The sequence below is a fragment of the Loxodonta africana genome, chromosome 7 (assembly GCF_030014295.1).
Source record: "Loxodonta africana isolate mLoxAfr1 chromosome 7, mLoxAfr1.hap2, whole genome shotgun sequence".
In the NCBI taxonomy this organism is placed as follows: Eukaryota; Metazoa; Chordata; class Mammalia; order Proboscidea; family Elephantidae; genus Loxodonta; species Loxodonta africana.
In genome coordinates, this window is record NC_087348.1 from 133674574 (window position 1) to 133685612 (window position 11039).

Sequence of the window (11039 nt, forward strand, 5' to 3'; positions counted from 1 at the left end):
AAATAATTGCACTCAATAAATATTAACTATTAGTATTATCAAGAGCTTGGGTGAGAATGGTTAACATGCTCAGCTACTAACTGAAAGGCTAGAGGTTCAATTTCACCCAGATGCACTTCATAAGAAAAGCCTGGTGATCTACCTCTGAAAAATCAAACATTGAAAACCTTGTGAAGCCCAGTTCTACTTTGACGCATATAGGGTTACTGGTTATTTAGCACAGTATTCCCCATGCCCTCTGGCTATAACTTTTTTTTTTTACTTGAAATAGAAAGAATGTTTGCATTGCCAATTACAAAAGCGGCAAGTTAGAGTTTTACTTAGATTTAAAAAATCCACTTCCTACATTTATGACTTCGATTTCTTCCTTGAGGATCTAGTACTAACATGGTATAAACTTGAAAAAACATCTATTTCTCATGGCTTCAACCTTCAGAACAAGTTTTCTTTCCAAATACACTTGTTTACCTCACTTTTCCTTTCTCCCCCACATGAGTCCTGATTTTCTGTTCTCTGGCTTTGAGACTTGTCCATCAGTCATGTCTTGGATCATTGCTACATCCACAATTTGAAACCACATGCCAGTTACACTAGCAGGAACTTTGTTTTTTCCTCTGTGTCTCTAAATGATAAAGGGGAATATCATACAAACTCTAGTTTGTATTATACAAAACCTAGTGTCTTGGTTCTTTTTTATGGATTTTTTGTAGCTAGGTGAAATGTACAGAAAGTCAAGGACAGAGCTATATCAGAATTCAGACCATCTTTATCCTATTATATTCCAGTGATGTTCCCATCAGCAGCCTCCCAAAAGAAGAAAACTGGTTGCCATTAAGAAACATACACAAATGTCCCTTCACCTTCATTTTTCTTTTTTAAGTTGAGCTTATTTCCGGGTAATACATACCTTTTGATTCCCTATTTATGATTTCATTTTATTAACAGGGAAAAAAATTGCTACTTTCCAGCAAATTATTGCCTCTTCTCCATGGAATATTTAGATGTAGATTCACTTTGCTTTCCATGGTCACAGTTCAAAAATATAAACAAGATATAATTTGTAAATTAATAATGGAGATTATTATCTTGATTTAGCAATACCCTGAAGACTGCCCCTCAGACTAACCCATATGTTAACCCAGTAAAGGTCAAGTTTCATGAGGGAACAATTCATGCTTGCTTCTAGAGGTCTTTAATGCCATAAATAGTGTCTTGCATCGAGGGTATATTCATTGAACTGATAAACAGATATGTAATCTATTCTTCAATGAGAGAGACATAAAAAGGTCATGGCAAATGTACAAAAGTTGTAAGTTTATACACACAGAATAAAATCCAGGAGGTGTCTAAGACAATAGAAAGAGGAAAAGCAATGCCCTTTTGTATAAACTAATAGAAGTTATATCAAGTAGGAGTGAATGAATGTTCATGGCAATTAAAACCCATAACTATGTTCTGTGAATACCCACAGAAATGGGAAAAAGTATAAATAGAGAATATTCTCCCTTCTCTGGGTGTTAATGAGATAGAATGTTTTACCCTTGATATCCTCTAATACTAAATAGCAAATGAAAAGATTATTTTATCTCTTTCCCACAAATCAACTCTTCAGGATTTTATAGTCATCAGTCTGGGCAGATGATAAGGCTAAAAGATGCCTGAGTTCTGAGGCTTGGGAAGGAAGGAGGTTGCGTTTTATGGAAGGCAGCTCCATGACCTGAACTGGGTATGGAAAAACAGGAACAGGTTAGCCACAGGATAAGGGAAGATTCCTTATTACTAGTTGCTATTCAGTTTTTATGAAAACATACGCTTCTCCACAGGGTATAATTTTATCATCTTTCTGGCTTTTCTCTATAAAAGAACTTTAACGAATTGGAACATGATAAATATACCCTATTTATAACTACACATATTAATTCAGTGTGGCTGAGCAACCATGTATTAAATCGAACACAGACATATTATCCTATAAATTATATCTCTATTAATAAACTTCCTCTTTTTTTCTTGGCAGCATTAAACTGTTAACAGAAGCTTTTGTTAGCAATGAAAAAAATCACTTTAGGTTGGCTATGGATCTAAAGAAATAGATCCACAGTCACTTACATGCTTAAAGTTAGATTAAATGATTGGTTCAATTAAAAAAATCATAAAAATATTTTGAGTGACAAGGTTTAAGAGTACACTGTAGGGAATGCTTTGCTTGGTCAGGCTTTCCCACAAGGTTGGGGATTGTCAGAAAAACTGCCTTTGTAACATGAGGTCTTTCTAGATCTTAGAAGTTGATACTTGTGGCTGAACATGATTTTTTAATAGGTTTCCACATAGTAGATTCTCAGTACTTAATTGTTGCTTGGATTTCAGGCTAAAACCACTAGGGAAATTTACCCTAATAATTTGTAACTCAAGTAAGAAATATTATATGAATATCTCCTATTTTTTTTAACAAGAGCTCTAAACAATATCTCTAATCGTACAGTATTTTAGAAAGTCCATTCCCTTGGATTCTATCCCCTGAACTTAATCCAATCTGATTCTATCAGCATGGTTCTAACACTGAATTTGGTCTGATGATCATATTCTCAAAGTCTAATTCCCTAAATATTTTCATGCAATTAGCTAGTAATTTGGTGAAAGAAGAGCAAGATTGCTCATTGTATTTTCATTAATTTTCACTTTGTTGGTTTTTGATTTTTTTTCCCTCTTTTGTTGAGATGTTATTATACAACATATTCATTATTTATTTCTTCTTATTAGGATATTATAAGTAAATATTTAAATAAATGTAATAGTTGCCTTTATCAAAGAATTAGGTGTTTTTTTTTTTTTAATAAATGCTTTGGGAAACAATTTGGCAAAGTATATTAAAATGTTTATATATGTTTTACCTAATAATTCCATTGTTAGGGATCTTTTGAAATAAAAAATAAAATGAAATTAACTGAGAAGTTGTATATGCACATATCATTAGGTTGTAACTTAATTTGCCAAAATGTAAAAAACACTACATATATAATGCTCTGCAATGGATACTTCGGTAGATCCAATATAGATTTAAATTTTAGTTTATGATTATAAGACTTTCAGGAGGATGAATTCAGTGATTCCATTGACATTTCTGTCTGCCATGTGTGGATCCCCTATGAGAGAGCTACAGAGAAAAAAAAAAATATAGAGCTTGAAAGTATGAATTCAATCTACTAACACCTTTAGAACACTGTATGATTTTAAGTCTGTAATATTAATCTACAGTAAACGTAATTCTCAAACCCATGAAAAGTTAGCCTGATACAAGACTTTCATTATATCAAACTCTCAGCAGGGCATATAAATTGTTATTATGTACCACATAGATGCCACGGAGAAACTGAAATCCCCCCGAAAGGCCTTAGTAGAAACATTTAACAGAGAGAATTTAGTGGATGACTCTTAAGTAACAGTATATTCCAGATTAAAGAACACAAGGCCAGATCCTCATATTTTTTTAGAGAAAAACATCCATTAAAAGAAAATGCCACCATTTGTAAGTTTGTCATATTGTGGTGGCTTGTGTGCTACTGTCATGCTGGAAGGTATGTCACCACTTTTTCAAATAACAGCAGGGTCACTCATGGTGAACAGTTTTCAGGGAAGCTTTCAGATTAAGACAGACTAAGAAGAAGGACTTGGTGATCTACTTTAAAAAAAAATGGTATTGACCATTTTGAATAAGACAATCATATAGTCTACTACGCTGGGAATGACAAATGAAAGAGGAACAGTGCCACATTCATTGGCAAAAAGAACATTTCAAGATCTATCCTGAAGTACAACCCTGTCAGTGATGGGATAACATGCATAAACTTCCAATGGAAATCAGTTGATGCAATTATTACTCAAATTCATCCAGCAAACGCTAATGCCAAAGTTGAAGAAATTGAAAATTGTTATCAATTTCTGCAGTCTGAAGTTGATCAAACATACAATCAACATGCATAGATAATTACTAGTGATTGCAATGAGAAAGTCAGAAACAAAGAAGGACAGCTGTTGGAAAATATGGCTTTATTGGTGATTGAATACCTTTCTATATACATTATTATTTGTAATAACTTTTTTTTATTAACTTTTATTGAGCTTCAAGTGAACGTTTACGAATCAAGTCAGTCTGTCACATATAAGTTTATATACATCTTACTCCTTACTCCCACTTGCTCTCCCCCTAATGAGTCAGCCCTTCCAGTCTCTCCTTTCCTGACAATTTTGCCAGCTTCCAACTCTCTCTATCCTCCCATCCTCCCTCCAGACAGGAGGTGCCAACACAGTCTCAAGTGTCCACCTGATATAATTAGCTCACTCTTCATCAGCATCTCTCTCCTACCCACTGTCCAGTCCCTTTCATGTCCGATGAGTTGTCTTCGGGAAATGGTTCCTGTCCTGTGCCAACAGAAGGTATGGGGACCATGACCACCGGGATTCCTCTAGTCACAGTCAGACCATTAAGTATGGTCTTTTTTATGAGAATTTGGGGTCTGCATCCCATTGATCTCCTGCTCACTCAGGGGTTCTCCGTAATAACTTTTTGAAAAAAACATGTGTATTAAAAGTCTACAATGTTTTTCAAAAAATTATTACAAATTTAATCAATTAAGATACTAATATAATCATCATGTTCAACATTTTTTTAATACATTTTCCAGACATGGAAAGAAATGTTTAGAAATATTGAGAAGGCTGATATTTGGAAAATGGAATGGAAGTATAAAAGAGATAAACACAGGGTAAAATGATAGACTAAATCTACAACAAAAAGAATGAAAGAAGTATTATAAAGCACAAAGATACCCAAACACCCAGTGCTGTCGAGTCGATTCCGACTTCACAAAGATAGGTAAAATGAAATCAGACCAATAAAGAAAACTGTACAAGAACAAGTGGAAAAAAAAAGAAAGAAATACTAAAAATATTATAATAATACATATATATATTTAATGGAGTATATCTTTCTTCCTGAAAACTGAAAGTTAAGAGTTGCAAAGGTTTCTATTTATTAAATGCCTATACTACATTCCAGATACATATGTTCCAAGTATTATCTCTAGTTATCATGAGATTGATTTAGTTAAGTATTTTCATTCTCATGACTCACATTAGAGTTGGACTGAAATATTTAAAGAATTTCTCCAAGTTTACACTGTAAAAATTGGTAGAACAATAATTTTAAAAGAACAATTCACTGATATAAAAACCTGTGTTTCTTTTACCATTTATTCCATGTAATCTTTCCACATTGACAAACTAAGGAATGAAGACGCTGATGAAATTTGAAATGATATTGCATGAAGCATAACTGAAAAGACTGGAAATAGCCTGAGAAAAATTGCACACAGTAGGGTATTCTGGCAAAAACATTTGAGAACTTTATGAAGAATGAAAAGATCTAAGTTCTGAGACTTCGTAAGGCATCCAAAAAACCAAACCGATTGCCGTCGAATTGATTTTGACTCACAGCGACCCTGTAGGGTACAGCAGAACTGCCCCACAGAGTTTCCAAGGAGCACCTGGTGGATTTGAACTGCCTGCCTTTTTTTTTAGCAGCCATAGCACTTACCGCTATACCACCAGGGTTTCCTCAAAAGGCATATCTAAGATTAAATTATTTAAGCCTTAAGAAGAGATGTATTTCTTGTTTAAAAGGAGAAAAAAGTGCTTATTTAATTCATCAAATAAGAGAGTGTTGATTTTGGAGGAGATGGTAGACAACCATGAGTTAAGGACTTTTAAGAGTTTGTTCTATATCAGATTAGGGTTTGGATGGGATGGTTGTATGATCCTTTTTTGTCCCTGATTTTGGGAGTCAGTGTTTGTCCACATGTCACATTTGACCAAGGACAAATGAAAATATCCATCAAAGCTGAGATCAATCTAATCACTATGAGTTCATGCACAAGACAAAAAAATGACATCTTAGGAACACAAATTCACTGCATTGGCTCCTGGTTTTCTTAATAAGTAAAAAATATTCTTGATGCAAATATGACTATGAGCAGTTCATATGGTGCCAATGACTTCTTTTCAAGGTCAGGGAGGCCCATTTCAAAATTGCAACTCCAACTTAACAGACATGAAAGAAAAATTTAACACAAATTTCCTAAAGATTCCCTAAGGTCTGAGATAAAATCTATGTAAGGTAAATTTCTGCTAAATCCTGATTTCTCCAAGTGTTGATGTTGAACAGTAATCAATTATATGTGTGAAGGGAGGGGACTGGATCTGTTTTGGATTATCCAGAGTTATTTGGCCTATGTCTCTGGTCTGATTTTGAGTTAGTTGCTGCAATAACCAGTCATGTGTCCTATGACAGGTTACTCCTCTCAGATTTTCTCTTTCTCTCTAAAGCAAATGGATTCAATTGAATAAATTCCAAGTTTTTCAGCCATGAACTTTTACTAAATTTGTATAGATATCACTAGACAGAGCACATATCTGTATCCTATTTCGAGAAATGTGTGTTATGAATGCAACAAGGGAAATGTTTCATTTCTATTGCCCTCTTCACAGCATCCTTTACTTCCTTATTCCTTAGGCTGTAAATCAATGGGTTTAGCATGGGCATCACCAAGGTATAAAACACAGACACCATCTTTTCTTGTTCTAGGGAATATTGGGAGCTTGGTCTAATGTAGTTAAAGCTTATAGAGCCATAGAATAAAGTCATGGCTGTCAGATGTGAAGCACAGGTGGAGAAGGCTTTGTGTCTACCAGCCGTTGAGTGGATCTTCAGGATGGCAGCAACAATGAAGATGTAGGAGATGATCACAGTCAAGAAAGTGATCATGGCAATCACACCAGAGGAGATTAAAAGCAACAATTCATTCATGGGTGTGTCAGAACAGGAAAGCTTCAGCAGGGGAGGAAGGTCACGGAAGAAGTGACTGATGACATTTGGCCCACAGAAAGAGAGTTTCGACAGGCCAATTGTGTGTGTTAACAAGTTCATTAAACCTCCCACACATGATCCTATGACCAACACAACACACAGTATTTTAGTCATGGTCACTGTATAAGTTAGAGGGTGTACAATGGCCACATAATGATCATAAGCCATTGCTGCCAGCAAGAAGCCCTGAGTGGTGATGAGTGACACAAATAAAAAGTATTGCACAATGCATGCAGAAAATGAGATTGTCTCCTGTTCAGCAAAAAAGTTCAGCAGCATTTTGGGTGCAAAGACTGATAAGTAGGAGGCATCTACAAGTGACAGACAGCTAAGGAAATGGTACATGGATGTGTGGAGCTTGGGGGTGATTTGAATTAGAACGAGCATTCCCAGGTTCCCCACCAAAGAAATGATGTAAATCAGCCAGAACAACATGAAGAGGACCACTTTCAGGTCCGAACGCTCTGTCAGTCAGAGTAGGATAAACTCAGTAACCCCTGTAAAATTCTCATAAGCCATTTGGTTTTCTTGATACCCTGCTAATGATAAGGAGATTGGAAAAAATTAAGAGCGAATAATGGTGCTGCAATATCAAGACTACTGGGAATTCTTAACTAGCTTTGTGACTTGAGTGATCACATTCCCTCTCTTTGGTTGTCTTATTTATGAAATTAGTACTGTTTATTTGCATGTTACATTAGAAAACCATGTGAGCTTTAATAGTTTCAAGATTCATTTAAAACATTGGTGTTGATGTGAATAAAAAACTAAAGTGAATATCATTCTAAAGAAACAAAACAAAAAAGTGCAGTTTATGAAAGATTAATAATTGAATTTGGAAATGTAAACTCTTCCCCTCATTGAACATCTTTTTTAAACTTCTCATTTTGGATTTAATAATAGCTCCTGTCCAATATGTGCCCGGGTGGTGCAAGTGGTTAACTCTGGGCTACTAATCGAAATGTTGGAGGCTCTAGGTCACCGATGAGGCACCTTAAAAGAAAGACCTAGTGATCTACCACTGAAAAACCAGCAATTGAAAATACTGTGGGATGTAGTTTTCTTCTGACACACATAGATCTCCATGAGGCAGAACTGACCCAGCAGTCAGTGGTTTAATGTGACACATATCAAAATATTAGAATAATCCTTCCTACAGAATTTAAAATTGAGATGACCCATTTATGTTTAGCTTATACTCCAAATTTAATTTGGAAGTGATAAAAGAGAAGGCTCTAGCATTCAAAAACTCTGGACTCATCATCCTTAGAAAAGTGGGGGAGTGGAGGAAGGGACACTGCAAACTGGAATATGAAACATGATAAACATCAGGTTATAATTTTAGTTGACCTTTGAAGCCCAATAGAAACACCTTACAGAAACTCAGGAAACAGAAACCTTCATACTTTTTCTGAGAAAAAGTTAAATTAAGCCTAAATGATAAAACAAACCTATAAAAAAAAATAAAAGATACAAATGGTGCTTTGCAATACTTTTTTTTTTATTTTTAATGTTCAACAACATTTTTAGAACATGCAATGTCTTTTACACACAACCAGCACTCATCTGTTTGATTATATTCACCCTGATATATTAACTAGCTTATAATATTTGTATAAAGATAATAGAAAATATTTTAAACAATCCAGAATACTAGTAGCTTTCTATAGGTGAAGTAAAAGTTTTTTTTTTTTCTTTGTGGATTCTTCAGACTTTCACTGGGAGGTACTATTCCTTGAGCATAGTGGTTAAAATTAAAAAATGAAAAATATTGCCAGGCTACTAATAGAATAAGAAATGAGGAGACAACAAATATTTTAATTCTAGAGTATCTACAGTGTCAGGTGAATAATTTCCATGGAAATATGTAGTTAGATCTTAGTTTGCAATGCATCCTTCAGGAAAGAATGTTCACAAATTGAATTAAGACAGTGATTTTGCATTATTTCGGTAGAAGTTGAACAACAGTTTTGACAACGACATTGAAAAAGAGATTGAAGTTTAAAACAAAGGGTAGAATTAAGAGGTCAAATTATAAATTTTTCCCACCCTTTTATTTTCAAAGGCTTATCAAATTAAAATTTGAGCATATTTTTCATATCTATATCTATCTATACATATAAGTTGACCTGCAGAATATAACTCTACAGGATATTCAAATAAATGAATTTAACTTACCAATTGAAAACAAAATGATCAAAAATAAAGGCTTATTTGGGAAACTCATGTTCACCTATTCCCATGGACTATTTTCCTGCATAAGAGAAGTCAGTTAAAATTTGTCTGTCATTTATAGTAATACATGACTAACACAAATGACAGTAGTTACAGGTAGCAGGATTAAAAACCAAAATTAACCTTTGATATATGGCTATCCAAGGCACAGCTTCCATGATATGAAAGCAAGAACAAGATGATTTTAAAAAAGCCCTGCTATATATTTTCCCTAACTTCAAATGAGAATAAAGTCCCTGGAGTCTATCTTCTGATTGAGTGGGTTTAATAAATACGTTATGAAAAGTTCCTCCATGTTTCTTGAGGGATTTAGGAAATTCTCAAGAACATAATGCTTCCCTAAGGTATTTAATTGTCTAAAAGTGACACTGAGTAGAAAGAAATGTGGGGAAAACACAAAATATATGATCTCTGAAAAGAATTGAAATATACTTGATTCTGATATCTGCTCAATACTTTAGCAAAGGAAGCTTTTACTTAGACGAGGGGAGGGGGATCAGAGGGCCTTAGCTTAGTAGAGCAAGCCCTGATGTAAACCAATCCCATTCTTTGAATTCTTTGGATGGCCAGAATGGCATCAAAAAAAATTAACACTGTTGTGGTTGTTAGTTGCCTTTGAGTTTATTCCTACTCATAACGAGGTTCATAACAGTAATCCTTGAAATGAAGACCACCACCCAACTTGTAAACTGTGATGTTTACTGATAGGTAATTTTGGGGATTTTGTCCTTAGCTTAAACTGCGTCATGAGTGATTTTGATAGGGACCTCTCACACTGTTCACTTATATATGTATCTAAATAAAAATTGATTTCTATTCTTTATACTAAATATTTAAAATTTTCTACATACTAAATCCATGTTTAAAGGCTAATAGGGAGGTGAAAGTGAAACCGAATTTCATTCTAAAACAAAACAAAAAAGTGCAGTTTATTAAAGATTAATAACTGAATTTGGAAATGTAAACTCTTCCCCTCATTGAAGATCTTTTTTTAAACTTCTCATTTTGGATTTAATAACAGCTCCTGTCAAATATGTGCCTGGGTGGTGCAATATGGAGGTGGTAAGATTAGGGGTTGGGAAACTTCCTAAGTTTGAAATAGGACAGAAAATGATTCATTATCTTGGAAGCCCTCCAACATTCTAAGCACCCAGCACATACTCTATTTTTTTTTCAACTATAGTTCATTCTCTGTCCAAATATTAATTTAAAAAAATGATAAAGAAATTAAGTGTCTCAGATTTTCTTTCTCCTAGGAAACAGTAGATTAAGGACAAAAAAAGTATCTGAAAAGACCTTTAAGAAGTCTATATCTACAGGCACTCAGTTGACAAAAACAAAATAATCACATTCAGAGTGTCCAAAAGAGGTATGCTATCTTCTTCATCCACTACACTTCTGTCAGTTTGTCTAAGAACTTAGAAGAAATACACAGAGTCACTGTACTAAAAAGGATTGGTTAATGTTCACACAATTCAGGAGGTAACATATGATAAAGAACCAATGGTACCGAAGGAAGAAGTACAAGCTACACTGAAGGCATTGGTGAAAAACAAGACTCCAAGAATGGATAGAATACCAATCGAGATGTTTCAACAAACGGATTCAGTGGTGGAAATGCTCACTCATCTATGACAAGAAATTTGGAAGACAGCTACTGGCCAACAGATTTGAAGAGATTCATATTTATGCCTATTCCAAAGACAGGTGATCCGACAGAATGTGGAAATTATCAAATAATATCATTAATATTACAGACAAATAAAATTTTGCTGAAAATCATTCAAAAGTGGTTACAGCAGTACTATGACAGGGAACCACCAGAAATTCAATCCAGGTTCAGGAGAGGATGTGGAACTATGGGTATCATTGCTGATGTTAG

General features: G+C 34.4%; 1 pseudogene; it reads right to left on the bottom strand.

Moving 5' to 3' along the window:
- Window positions 1-6475: 6475 nt before the first annotated feature.
- LOC111752121 (olfactory receptor 5J3-like) lies at window positions 6476-7456 on the bottom strand (annotated as a pseudogene).
- Window positions 7457-11039: the final 3583 nt, after the last annotated feature.